Raw genomic sequence first — 14,105 nt, forward strand, 5'->3', positions numbered from 1 at the left:
CTAATACTGAATAAATGGCAGGTGTGTACCTTGTACTTCTAGAACTACTTAGGAGTACACAGGCTTGCTTTAAGCTGCTGCATGGTATGGCCAGCACTTCCTGGCTAGATCATTTGGAGCTTTTGCTCAGTTTCTTCTGAAGAGCATCCCCACTGCAGTGGCTAATCAGATTTCCCAAGTTAGCATTTTTGGGAAGAATTCGTGCTGCCCAGTGCCTGGAGCTGAGTAGGTGCAGAGAGAAAGAGGAGTGCCTATCGCCAGGGTTTCAACACGTGGCACATCTAAGGCCAGACAGTCAATGCCAGTCGCCAGTCTGGCATTTCTGAGAGCAGCAGCCCCTGGAGGTACTTGGAAGGGAGATACAGGGAGAATGGGCGTGCTTCCTGCTGCCTCCCTGACTCTAATCTTGGGAAGTCTAGAGCCGTTGCCCCAGAATCAGGCTCAGTGTTTTTCTTTGTCTAAATACACTTTATATAGTGTAGCTCATAATGTTAAAAGACCAAACCACAAGCTCCCATCGGCCGGAGGTTTTCCCGTCTACACAGCAGGTGTCTGCTGCAACATGCTAGAGGCTCAAGGGAGGCCTGGGTCAGCCTCAGGCCTTGCAGGTGGAGCAGGGGTACACGAGGTGAGGGTGAAGGCCTGTTTGGCTGGAGCCCATCTTGGTCCCATGGAAGGGTGGAAATGGGCTTACATGGTTCGAAGGAGCCTGCCTTCAGGGAGGAAGACTGCACAAATGCTGAGCTTGGAGGTGGTTTATGTCCCTGGACACATCAGGCCTAGAGATGAACTGGGAAGATTTCTTCAAGTAAGAGGAAGGGAGTGTGGTGGCAAGAGTGCTTGAAATGGGCTTCTCATTTTTCTCCTCTCAGCTGTGTGGGGAACGATTTGCCCTAGGTTCAGTTGGTTGGTAAACTTAAAGTATCTTCAGAAGGAAATCCTTTCTTCAAAACCAAAATGGTCTTCAGGATAAAATGAACTTGTGGATCTTTGCTACAGGAACTGCTTTGATCATGTGAATGATTTTCCAGCCAGAAGCGTGCGCTCACTGTGCCCCTGGAGGCCGCAGGTTTCTCTAATGTATCATTAACTTCACCAGGCAGAGACCTACAGGGAAATGGCTTTTGCCGGGCAAAGAATAAATATATGTATCTCTTACTTTAAAAAAATGGAATAAAATAATTTCTTCTGTGAAGAAAAATTGAGGATTCTTTTTTTTTTTTTTTAAACGGGGGTGGTAATTCAGAATTAAAAGATGTGTGACAATGTTGGAGAACATGGAGGTGCCCCTGTCCAGGGGTATCCCCCCAGGGCTTGTGCTGCTCAAGGTCGAACAGGTGAAGAACAGAAGTGGTAAACCAGCAGGGTCTCACTGATTGGTCTGTACAATGTGCTTTAAAGTGGTTTTGTTTAGTATACACAAGAGATACCATGAAGCTTGTTTTTTACACATTTTACTACATTTATAGTGTCTTGGGAGTTAATGTTTTAAAGAAGTAATTAGAGGGGTGCCTGGGTGGCTCAGTGGGTTAAAGCCTCTGCCTTTGGCTCAGGTCATGATCCCAGGGTCCTGGGATCGAGCCCCGCATCGGGCTCTCTGCTCAGCAGGGAGCCTGCTTCCTCCTCTCTCTCTGCCTGCCTCTCTGCCTACTTGTGATCTCTGTCAAATAAAATCTTTTAAAGAAGTAATTAGATTTGATAGGAAATGTTCAGTCTTTTCATTGAACTGTAGTGCCCAATACTGTGGACACCTGGGGAATCTACGTCATCAGGAAAATGATGCTCCCGTTTTACCCTGGAGTGACAAGGCTGCAGAGACCAAGCCGAAGTCCAGGGTCACCCTGAGCAGGACTGCCCAGTCAAGGCCATGCCACAGTCCTTCCTCGGGAAGGTAGTTCTTTAAACTGCCTCTGTTAATAATGAAGTCTTCCTGGGGTTGAAGAAGAATGGTAAAGGTTCTTTTTCCTCTACATCCCTACCAGCATTTGTGATCTCTTGTCTTTTTGATGATAGCTATTCTAACAGACATGAGGGGATATCTCACTGTGGTTTTGATTTGCATTTCCCTAATGATCCGTGATGTGGAGCACCTTCCCATGTACCTGTTGGCCCTTTGTATAACTTCTTTGGGAAAATATCTATTCAGGTGCTTTGCCATTTTAAAAAATTGTTACATTTCTTTCTTTTCACTGCTCAGTTGTGTGAGTTCCTGATGTATTTGGGCTGTTAACTCTTTATTGGATATATGGTTTGCAAATATTTTTTCCCATTCCGCAGGTTGTCTTCATTTCGTTGATTGTTTCTTTTGCTATGAAGAAGGTTTTTAGTTTGATTTAGTCCCGCTTCTTTATTTTTGCTTCTGTTGCTTATGCTTTTGGTGTTCTATCCAGAAAATCATTGCAAAGACAAGTGTCAAGAAGTTTACCATAAAGGAGCTTACATTCAAGTTGTTAATCCATATTGAGTTAATTTTGGGGAGTGGAAAAAGACAGAGGTCTTTCATTTTTGTACACCTGAAAACCCATTTTCTCGGAACCATTTATTGAGGAGACTCTTCTCCATTGAGTTTTCTTGGCTCCCTTCTCAGTATGACTGTATAGGCACCGATCGATGTATTTCTGGGTTCTCGCTTCTGTTCTGCTGGTCTGTATCTGTTTTAATGCCATTACCACATGGTTTTGATAACTACAGCTTTATAATATAGCTTGAAATCGGGACGTGTTATGCCCCTGCTTTGTACTTCTTTCTCAGGATTCCTTTGGCTATTCAGTCTTTTGTGCTTCCATATAAATTTTTAGGATTTTTTTGTACTTCTGTAAAATTTGCCATTGAAATCTTGATAGGGATAGCATTGAATCTGTAGACGGTTTTAAGTAATATGAAAAGGTAAACAATATTCAGTTTTCCAGCCCATGAACACAGGATACCTTTCCATTTATTTTTATCTTTTTTCATCAGTGTCTTTTTGTAGTGTCCAGTATTCTTTCACCTCCTTGGTTAAATTTATTCTTAAATATTTGTTTCTGATGTTACTGCAAATGGAATCATTTTATTTCTTTTCAGGTCATTCATTGTTAGTGTATACACATGCTACTGATTGTTGTATGTTAATTTTGTATCCTGGAACTTTACCAAATTCATTGCTAGTTTTTGTTTTTTGGTTTTTGGTTTTTTTAATGGAGTCTTTAGGATTTTGTATACATAATCAAGTCATCTACAAATAGAGACAATTTTACTTACATTTTTTTTTCCAATTTCCTGCTTTTTATTTTTTTTTTTCTTGCCTGATCACTCTGGCTAGGGCTTCCAGGACTATGTTGAATAAGAGCAGTGAGAGTGAGCTTGTTTTTGTTACTGATCTTAGAGAAAAAGATTTCACCCTTTCATCATCAAGCATAATCTTAGCTGTGGCCTTGTCATATATAGCCATTGTAATGTTGAGCACATTCCTTCTACACCTAATTTGTTAAGAGTTTTTATCATGAATAGATTTTGAATTTTGTCAAATGTTTTTTCTCTATCTATTGAGAGGATCATATGATTTTTGTCCTTCATTTTGTTAGTAAGGTGCATCACATTGATTGCATATGTTAAACCACCTTCTGGCCCTGAAATAAATCCCACTTGGTCATGGTGAATGATCTCTGTAATGTGCTGCTGAATTTGGTTTGCTGGTATTTTATTGAGAATTTGAGAATTGGCTTATAGTATTCTTTCCTAGCTTTGGTATCAGGTAGTGCCTGATACTTTTCTACCTTTGGTCAGGACTCATAAAATAAGTTTGGAAATGTTTCCTTTTTTTTAAGTTTGGGAAAAGTATTGGCATTAATTCTTCTTTAAATGTTTGGTAAAAGCCACTGTGAAACCATCTGGTCCTGGGTTTTTCTTTTTGGGCAGATTTTTGATTACTGATTCAATCTTTTTACTAGTATGGATCCATTCTGATTTTCTGTTTCTTCCTGATTCAGTCTTGGTAGATTATATATTTTTTAAAATTTTTCTATTTATTCTAGATTGTCCAGTTTGTAGATGAATAGTTGTTCACAGTAGTCTCTTATGATCCTTTTTGTATTTGTGGTATCAGTTGTGATGTCTCCTTTTTCTTTTATAATTTTGTTGACTTGGGTCTTCTCTCTTTTTTCCTTGCTTAGTCGAGCTAAAGGTTTATCAGTTTTGTTTATCTTTTCAAAGAACCAGCTATTAGTTTTATTAATCTTTTCTATTGTGTTTCTATTCTCTATTTGATTTATCTGCTGTAATCTATTCTTTCCTTCTTTCTGCTAATGTTGGGTTTACTTTGTTCTTCTTTTTCTAGTTTCTTAAAATGTTAGATTGCTTATTTAAGATCTTTCTTGTTTCTTAATGTAGGTGCTTATTGCTATGAATTTTCTTCTATTAACTCCTTTCTGCACATATTATGTAAGTTTTGGTATGTTGTGTTTCCATTTTAGTTTGTCACAGGAGAGTTTTTTTTTCCCTCTTTAATTTCCTCTTTGATCGATCTGTTGTTTAAGAGAGTGGTGTTTAGGGGTGCCTGGGGGCTCTGTTGGTTAAGCCTTTGCCTTTGGCTCAGGTCATGGTCTCAGGGTCTTGAAATGGAGCCCTGCAGGGAGTCTGCTTCCCCCTCTCTCTCTGCCTGCCTCTCTGACTACTTGTGATCTCTCTCTCTCTGTCAAATAAATAAATAAAATTAAAAAAAAAAGATAGAGTGGTGTTTAATTTCCATTTCTCCATGAATTTTCCTGTTTTCTTCCTGTTACTGATTTCCAGTTTCATATCATTGTGTTCAGAGAAGATACATGATATGATTTTAACCTTGAATTTTCTTTGACTTGTTTTGTGGCCAAATATATGGTCTGTCCTAGAAAATGTTTCATAGGCACTTGATAATAATGTACATTCTGTTGTAGGATAATAATGCTCTCTGTATATCTGTTAGGTCCTTTTGGTCTATACTGTTCAAATCCACTTTTTTTTTAATTAATTCTCTGAATGATATATCCATTGTTGAAAGTGAGGTATTAAAGTCTCCAATAATTATTGTATTGCTGTTTGTTTTTCCTTTATCCTCTGTTTTATTCAGGTGCTCCAATGTTGAATGCATAAATACTTACATTTTATATCTTTTTGATGGATTGACCCCTTTATCTGTGTGTAATGACCTGTGTCTCTTACCATTTTTACTTTAAAATCTGTTCTGCTTGGTCTAAGTACAGCTACCCCTGTTTGGTTGTTTTTGTTTGGTTACTGTTTGCTTGAAGTATCGTTATCCATCTCTTCACTCACAGTCTGTGTATCTTTGAGGCTAAAGTGAGTTTCTGGTAGGCAACATATCATTGGGTCTTGTGGTTTTTCTTTTTTTTTTTTTTTCAATCTGTTCATCTATTTTATGTCTTTTGACTGAAAAATTTAATCCATTTATGTTTAAAGTAACTATTGATAGGTAAGGACTTACTGTTGCCATTTCATTGTTTTCTGACTGTTTTGTAGATCCATTGCTCCTTGTTTCTTCTCCTACTGTCTTGTTTGGTATTTTGGTGTCTTATGGTATCAGTATGCTTTGAATTCTTTATCATTTTTTTCTGTTTTATTTTTTGTTGTGATAACTACAGATTTTCTCTTTGTGGTTACCATGAGGCTAACATAAAGTATCAGAATTATGACAGCTTATTTTAAACTGATAACAATTTCTATAGCATTCCTAAACTATGCTTTTACTTCTGCTCTCCCTTATTTTAGTTTATCGATGCTAAAGTTTACATATTTTTTATATTGTGAAACAATAACATTGTAATTATGGTTGTTTTTACTACTATTTTTATTATTGATTTATTTATTTATTTTAAGATTTTATTTATTTAGTCATGAGAGACAGAGGGAGAGAGAGAAGCAGAGGCAGAGGGAGAGGCAGGTTCCCCAAGGAGCAAGGAGCCTGATGCGGGACTCGATTCCAGGATCCTGATGCGGGACTTGATCCCAGGACCCTGGGATCATGACCTGAGCCTAAGGCAGATTCTTCACCATCTGAGTCACCCAGGTGCCCTATTTTTTATCTTTTAAATTAGAGGTGTAAATGAATTATGCATCACAATTACTGTTTTATAGAATCTAATTTTGACTATGTATTTACTGTTACCAGATAGTTTTATGTTACTTTCTTATGCTTTTAATCAGCATCCTTTGAATTCCACTAAAGAACTCCCTTTAACATTTCTTGGAAGGCAAGTTTAGTGGTGATGAAATCCCTCTGCTTTTGTTTGTTTTGGAAAGTATAGCTCTCCTTCATCTCTGGAGGACAACTTGCTGGGTATAGAACTCTTGGCTGACAGTTTTCTTTCTCTTTGAATATTATGAATATATCATCCCTGGCCTGAAATGTTCCTGTTGAGAAATCTGATGGTAGTCTTATGGGAATTACCTTGTGTGTAACTTCTCTCTTTTTTGTTGCTGCTTTTAAAGTTCTTTGTCTTTGACTTTTGACATTTTAATTACGATGTATCGCAGTGTATCCTTATTCAGGTTCACCAATTTACAGTCCTTTTGGCCTCGTGAAAATGGATGCCCATCTCTCTTTCCAGGTTTGGGAAGTTAGCAGCCATTGTTGTTTTAAATATACTTTCTGTCCTTTTCTCTTTCTCTTCTCCCTTTCTCTTCTCCATTTGTGTTCCTTAAGTTTTGTATGCTTTCTTCACTCTTCCTCATTTTTCTTTTCTTTTCTCTGGATAATTTCAAATATCCTCTCTTCTAGATCATTGATTCTTTGGCCTTGTCAAGTCTGTTTTGAATCTCTCTATTAAATTCTTCAGTCATTGTATTTTTTTCAACTTTAGGATCTATCTCTTTTTTTTAAATGGTTTCTTTTTCTTTGTTGAACTTGTTCTGTTCATGCATTGTTTTCTTAATTTGGTTTAGTTGTCTGTGTATTCTTATAGTTCACTAAACTTTTTAAAGAGGAATTTAGGGGATCATTCTGAATTCTTTGACAGTTAATAGATTTTCATTCATTAGGGTCAGTTATTGGAGCTTTATTAGTTTCCTTTGGCAGTGTCACCTGTATCTGATACTTTGTGATTCTTGATTACTGACATTGGTGTATACACATTTGAAAAGTTTTCTTTACAGGTTCTAGACTTTACAGGTGGTCAAGCCCTGCAAACTCCCCCATAGTCACCATGGGGCAAGTGTGGATGCTCTCAGGGAGGGGCCCACAATGCTGGGGGAGCTGGATGTCCACCCTAAGCTCTCTTTTCCTTCTAGAGGAACAGTAGGCTATTGTTGTGCTGCTGTGCCAGCCTGAGTGAGGAGCAATGCAGTCGATGTGTAGCTAATTCTCTACCTTTCTAATGAGATCTGTCTTGGTCTCTGTGGTGCTTCAACCTCACCTCCATATTCTAGGATTCTTTCAGTGGTGTCTTGTCCATGAATAATTGTTATTGTTCTTGGGGGTGGGAAGGAGTAAAGTCAGGATTGATATATGTTGTCATCTTGAGGATGGGCAGAGGGAAGCAGGGAGAGAGAGAGAATCCTCAAGCAGACTCCCTGCTGGGCACGGAGCCTGATGCAGAGCTGGATCCCAGTACTCTGAGATCATGACCTGAGCTGAAATCAAGGGATAGATGCTCAATGGACTGAGCCACCCAGTTGCTTCAGAAAGCTTTTCTTAAAAGGGTTTGCTACCCACTTGTAGGTAAAATGCATGGGGCAATGCTGCCTGTTCCCTGTGGGTTTTTCCCCAGCTATGACCATAGCTTTCATGTTGCTTTTTATTTTTATTTTTTTGTTATTATTTATTTATTTTTGAAAGATTTTATTTACCTGAGAGAGTGCATGTGCACAAGCAGGGAGAGGGGCAGAGGGAGAAGCAGGGTCCCCACTGAACACAGAGCCTGACACTGGGCTTGATCCCAACACCCTGAGCCAAAGTGAGCAGCTTAACTGACTGAGCCACCCAGGTCCCCTCATGTTGCTTTTTAAATGAGCAAAGAAGCTTCCCTCTCCTGGCCTGTCTTCTACCATTCCTTGAAAGCCTTTTCCTGACATAAGCCAGGAGTTCTTAGCGGAAATGTGTGTCTTAAAAAGTTACAACCATTTGTATATGAGATGGGGTTTTAAAGTGTTTGCTTTCCCTAGCAGGAGATCAGGGTATCTGTCCCTGTGCTTTGGCAGGTTCCCCACTTCCCCATACCTGGTGCCTAGAGGGAGTGGCAGAGAAGACGATGGGATGACCTCCTAGTAGACTAATGTATCTGTTTATTGAAGCAGTGTACTTGGAGCCCTGCACCAGCTGGGTGCTGGCTGGGGTGGTGCTGAGAGTTGAGGAAGGTTTGTCTGGAAGATATCAGCTGGGGGATGGTCACAGCTCCATGTAAGGCCTAGGCTGCCGTGGCTGGAGTGTGGAGGGGAGAAGTGGAAAAAGAACTCAAGTTCCTGAACTGAGACAGTAGCCACTTGGGTTGGCAAGGCAGGAACCTGAGCTTGGCTATAGGAAGGACCCAAACAGATGTGAAGATTTCTCTTTGGGAAAAGACTGGGATGCAGTGCAGAATAAAAATAATCCCCATTTAAACCATGACACTCCCGAGATGCTAGATGATGCTCTAAGAGCTTTATCACGAACTCACTTCCTTACGGTGTCCTCGGGAGGTTGGCACTTACTCTTCCTGTTTTGTTAACGGAAAAATGAAGCTAAGATCATGTAACTTGCAAATGGGGATGTGGGAGTCCCACCCAGGCTAACTGGCTTGGGAACCTGGGGTCTTGAACCCCTTTGCTTGGGACTTTGCTGCTCTTTCCCTCCCAAAACAGGGTTTTAGGAGGAGGCAGAATTGAGAGAAGAGAAGCAAGAGAAGAACTGAGAAAATATCTTCTGGTCCCCAATGTGCTACTGGCCACACCTGTTAAGACGTTAGATCCCTGCCTTCACCTGAGGGAGAACTGTGGAATCAGAATTTACCTGCCTATTTCCTGGGTGGTGCCAGTGAGCCAGGCTCCTTGACTCTGAGAAATAAACCTCATTTGTGTCAGTAAAGGAAACTTCCCCAAAACTTAGCCATTTCCCCGAAATACTTAACACCTTAGGACAAGGTTCCTCGAAGCTTATTTTCAGAGAGGAGGGCCAGTAAGGGCATAGGGAGTGGTGAGAGGGGGAAGGTACAGGATCCATTTTTGTCTGTTCTCCAGGAGCCACCTGGGTATGACAGCTTCTGAGGAGAGATGGGCCACTCTCCCTGCCCCCTGCGTGGTCAGGCCCCACAGCCCTGGGAAGGATTGGCATGGTGGTGATGTGCAGAACCTACCTGGGCCCTGGGCCCTCTTCCATCCCTCCCTTTTTTCTGTAGGATTCCCAAGGGACAACTACAGCAGTGCTCTGGGGAGGGGCTCTGATCACAGGGAGACCTTCCCAGAACTTTAGGAAATACTGTTATTTTGAATCCCACTGGCCACCCCGAGTAAGGAACATGTGTTACCATTCATTCATTCATTCACAAACTTTCAGAGCACCTATTATATGCCAAGAGGCTATGTGAAAGCAAGGCATTGGCCCTGCCCTCAAGGTGCTTCTAATCTGGGGGGAAAGGTAAAATTTATATTAAGGGCGCTGATGTGGTAAATCGTGCTGGGCCTTGTGAGAAGGTAATAGATAAGAAGATTCATGGTGGATAAAACAAGAAAGATTTTCTAGAGAAGATGGCATTTCCTTAGGTGACACCTGAAGTTGGAGGCGGGGGAGCTATCTTTCGATATTCTGTCTTCATTTTCTTTTGATATACACTTAGAAATGGGATTGCCTGGTCATATGGTAGTTTTATTTTTAATTTTTTGAGGAACATCCATGCCATTTTCCATAATGACTGAAACAACTTATGCTCCCACCAACAGAGCACAAGGGTTCTCTTTTCTCCACACCCTTACCCTTGTTCCCTCTTTTTGCTGAAGGTGAGATGATACCTCATTTTGGTTTTGATTTACGTTTTCCTGATGAGTAGTGATGTTGAGCATCTTTTCATGTACCCGTTTGTCATCCTTATGTCTTCTTTAGGAAAATGTCTACTTAGATCCTCTGCCCATTTTTAAATCAGATGGTTTGTTTTTATACTATTGAACTGTATGTGTTTTTATGTATTTTGGTTATTAACCCCTTATCAGCTATGTGGTTTGCGAATATCTTCTCCCATTCGTATTCCCATTTCTTCTCCCATTCCCATTCCCATTTCATTTTGTTGTCTCTTTGCTTTTTAGTTTGATGTTGTCCCACTTGTTGACTGTGGCTTTTGATGTTTGTACTTTTGGTGTCAAATCCAAAAACTCATTGCCAAGACCAATTTTAAGGAGCTTTTTCCCTGTGTTTATTTGTAGAAGTTTTATGGTGTCAGGTCTTATGTGTAAGTCTGATCCATTTTGAGTCAATTTTTGTGAACGTGTAAGATAGAGACACACCGTCATTCTTCCGCATGTGGTCATCCAGTTTTCCCCACAGATCTTCTTTCTGTCCTTTCCCCAGTATTCCTGGCTCCCTTGTCAATAGTTGTTGACTCTATATGCAGGAGGTTTTTGTTTTGTTTTGTTTTTTCCTTCGTCTGGGCTCTCAATTCTGTTCTGTTGACCTATGTGCCTGTTATTTTGACGATGGTGGCTTGGAGAATAGGTTGAAATCAGGAAATGTGATGCCTGCAGGTTTGTTCTTTCTCAGAATTGGTTTGGCTGTTCAAGGTCTTTTGTGGATCCATATAGATTTCAGGACTGTTTTTTCTATTTCTTTGAAAATGTCATGGGGATGTTTTTTTTACAGTTTGCACTGGATCTATAAATGGCTTTGGGTCGTATGGACATTTTAACAATGTCCTTTCCATCCGTGAACACAGGTTACTGTTACATTTCCTTGTGTCTTCTTCAGTTTCTTGCATCAAAGTCATTGTTTTCACCATATAAAACTTTTACCTTTCTGGTTAGATTTATTCCTAAGTATTGTTTTAAATGTTAATATAAATAGGATTATTTTGTTTCTTTTTCAGATATTTTGTTGTTAATGCTAAAAACTGTTTGCTGTATGTTTATTTTGTATCCTGCAACTTTACTGAATTTGTCCATTTTGGCAGTTTTTTGGTTGTGTCTTTAGAATTTTGTGTATATAAGATCATATCATTCATAAGCAAAGGCAGTTTCCCTTCTTTTCTTATTTGGATGCCTTTTCCTTTTTTTTTTAAGATTTTATTTATTTATTTGACAGAGAGAGATTTCAAGTAGGCAGAGAGAGAGAGAGAGAGGAGTAAGCAGGCACCCTGCTGAGCAGAGAGCCCGATGCAGAGCTCGATCCCAGGACCTTGAGATCATGACCTGAGCCAAAGGCAGCGGCTTAACACACTGAGCCACCCAGGTGCCCTGCCTTTTACTTTTTTTAACTGATTGGCTATGAGTGGTGACAGTAGGTATCATTGTGTTGTTCCTGACCTTAGAGGAAAAGTTTCCAGCTTTCACCATTACAATGTTGGCTATGGGTTTGTCATATGTGACCTTTGTTGTGTTGAGGTGTCTTTCTCCTATACTTAATTAGTTGACCATTTTTATCATGAAAGGTTGTTATATTTATAAAATGCCTTTTTTCCACCTGTTGATATGTCAGATGATTTTTTTTTTCTCTTTCTGTTACTGTGTCTCACAGTCACCCATTGATTTGTGTGTGTGGAACTGCCTTGCATTCCAGGGACAGATCCCACTGGATGGTGAGTGGTTCTTTAATGTGCTGTGTGCTAATTAATTTGGTTTGCTAATATTTGATGAGGATTTTTGCATCTATATTAATCAAGTATATTTGTTTGTAATTTTCTTGTCTTATAGGCTCCTTATCTGGCTTTGGTATCAGGTAATGCGGGCCATGTAAAATAAGTTTGGGAGTCCCTTCTCTTTAATTTTTGGATAGTTTGAGAAAGACCGTCACTACTGACTCTTCTTTAAATATTTGGTAGAATTTGCGACAATGTGGATGGAACTAGAGAGTATTATGCTTAGTGAAATAAATCAATTGGAGAAAGACAACTATCACATAATCTCCCTGTTATGAGGAAGTGGTGATGCAACGTGAAGGGGTTTGGGAGGTAGGAAAAGAATAAATGAAACAAGATGGGATCAGGAGGGAGACAAACCATAAGAGACTCTTAATGTCACAAAACAAACTAAGGGTTGCTGCAGGGGAGGGAAGGGAGGGAGAGGATGGTGGGGTTATGGACATTGGGGAGGGTATGTGCTATGGTGAGTGCTGTGAAGTGTGTAAACCTGACAATTCACAGGCCTGTACCCCTGGGGCTAATAATATATCATATGTTTATAAAAAAATAAAAAAAATTATAATAAATATTTGGTAGAATTCATTAGTGAAAGTATCTGGTCCTATACGTTTTTGTGTTGGGAGGTAGAAAGTGTGTGTGTGTGTGTGTGTGTGTGTGTGTGTGTGTGTGTGTGTTGGGACGTTTTGATTACTGATTCAATCTCCTTACGTGATACTTGTCTTCTCAGATTTTCAAATTCTTCACATTTTTTTGAACAGCTCTTAGTTTCATTGATCTTTTTAATTATTTTTCTTGTCTCTATTTCATCTACTTTTAAATTTTCTTCCTTTTACTAAATTTGGGCTTAGTTCTTTCTCTAGTGCCTTGACCTGTAAATTGAGGTGGTTCATGTTTTCTTGTGTTTTGATGTAGGTATTTGTGAATTTTTCCTGTAGCAGTACCCTTTGATTCCCTTCTCATCTTATGTGTATCTGTTGTAGATTTTTTGTTTTTATAAACTTCCCTCTTAGAACTACTCTTGCAATGTCCCATAGCTTTTGATATGTTGTGCTTCCATTCCTATTTGTTTCAAGATACTTCTTGATTTTTCTTTTGATTTCTTTTTTGGCCTATATTCAGGAGCATGTTTTGTAGTCTCCATATATTTGTTGTATTTCTAGCTTTCCTCCTGTTATTTATTAATTTCTGGTTCCATACCACTATAGTCAAAAAAGATACTTGGGTTTTTTTCAATCTTTTAAAATTTGCTAAGACTTTTTTTTTTTCTTTAATGACCTACATGTGATGTATTCTGGAAAATGTTCTGTATGCACTTGAGAAGAATGTGTATTCTGCTGCTGTTAGTTGGCCTGTTTATACATGTTAGGTCCATTTGGTCTAAAGTATAGTTCTAGTGCAGTGCTTTCTCACAGGTTTTCTATCTAGATGATCTTGTGTTGGTAGGTAGGGTACTGAATATCCTTTCTATTATTGTGTTATCTGTTTTTTCCTTCAAATCTGTTAGAATTTGCTTAATGTAATTCAGGTGCTCTAAAGTTGGGTGCATATAGTTGATGATTTTTGTATCTTGATGAATTGACCCCCTTATCACTCACTATGCAGTGACCATCTTTGTCACTTTAACTGTTTTTGGCTTAATGTCAGTTTTGTCTGGTATTAGTATAACTACCTATGTTCTTTTGGCTTCTGTTTGCATGGGGTAGCTTTTGCCATTCCTTTGATTTTTATGTGTGTCCTTAGAGCTGAGGTGAGTCCCTGGTAGCATATAATAGGGTATTATTTTTTTTAATCCTGGCAGTAAGTCTGCCTTTTGTTTGGAGAATTTGGTCCCTTAACATTTACAGTAATTATTGGCAGGTAAGGACTTACGAATGCCACTTTATTATCTTCTGGCTGTATATAGTTCCATTTTCCTTTTCCTCTTGTTGCCTCCCTATGTAAATAAGAGATTTTTGGTATCAGTATACTTTGATTCCCTTCTTATCTTATGTGTATCTGTTGTAGCTTTTTGTTTTGGAGTTCCCATGAGGTTTGCATAACAAATCTTATAGATATCAGTGTATTTTATGCTAATAATAATTTGATTGCATATTAAAAAAATCTATCCTTTTCTCCCCCATTTTATATTTTTGATGACACTATTTACATTGTTAATGGTGTATCCATTAACAAACTGTCAAAGCTATACCTAGGTTTCATACCTTTGGCTTTTAATCTTTAGGTGAATCTTTACCTAGCACAATGCCATATTAACAGTGTTAAGGTATTCTAAGTCTGACTCTACACCAGTGTGTCATATATTTCTATGTTTTCAAGCTACTA

At 39.0% G+C, this 14,105-nt stretch overlaps 1 pseudogene across 1 annotated transcript in view; it reads left to right on the top strand.

Annotated features, from left to right (window-relative positions):
- Positions 1–14,105, top strand: part of LOC309867647 (myocyte-specific enhancer factor 2A-like) — a 1,299,761-nt pseudogene that overhangs the window by 483,371 nt on the left and 802,285 nt on the right. The gene's annotated exons all lie outside the window — the stretch shown is intronic.

This window comes from Mustela nivalis (genome assembly GCF_964662115.1).
Source record: "Mustela nivalis genome assembly, chromosome: 6".
Taxonomy (NCBI): Eukaryota; Metazoa; Chordata; class Mammalia; order Carnivora; family Mustelidae; genus Mustela; species Mustela nivalis.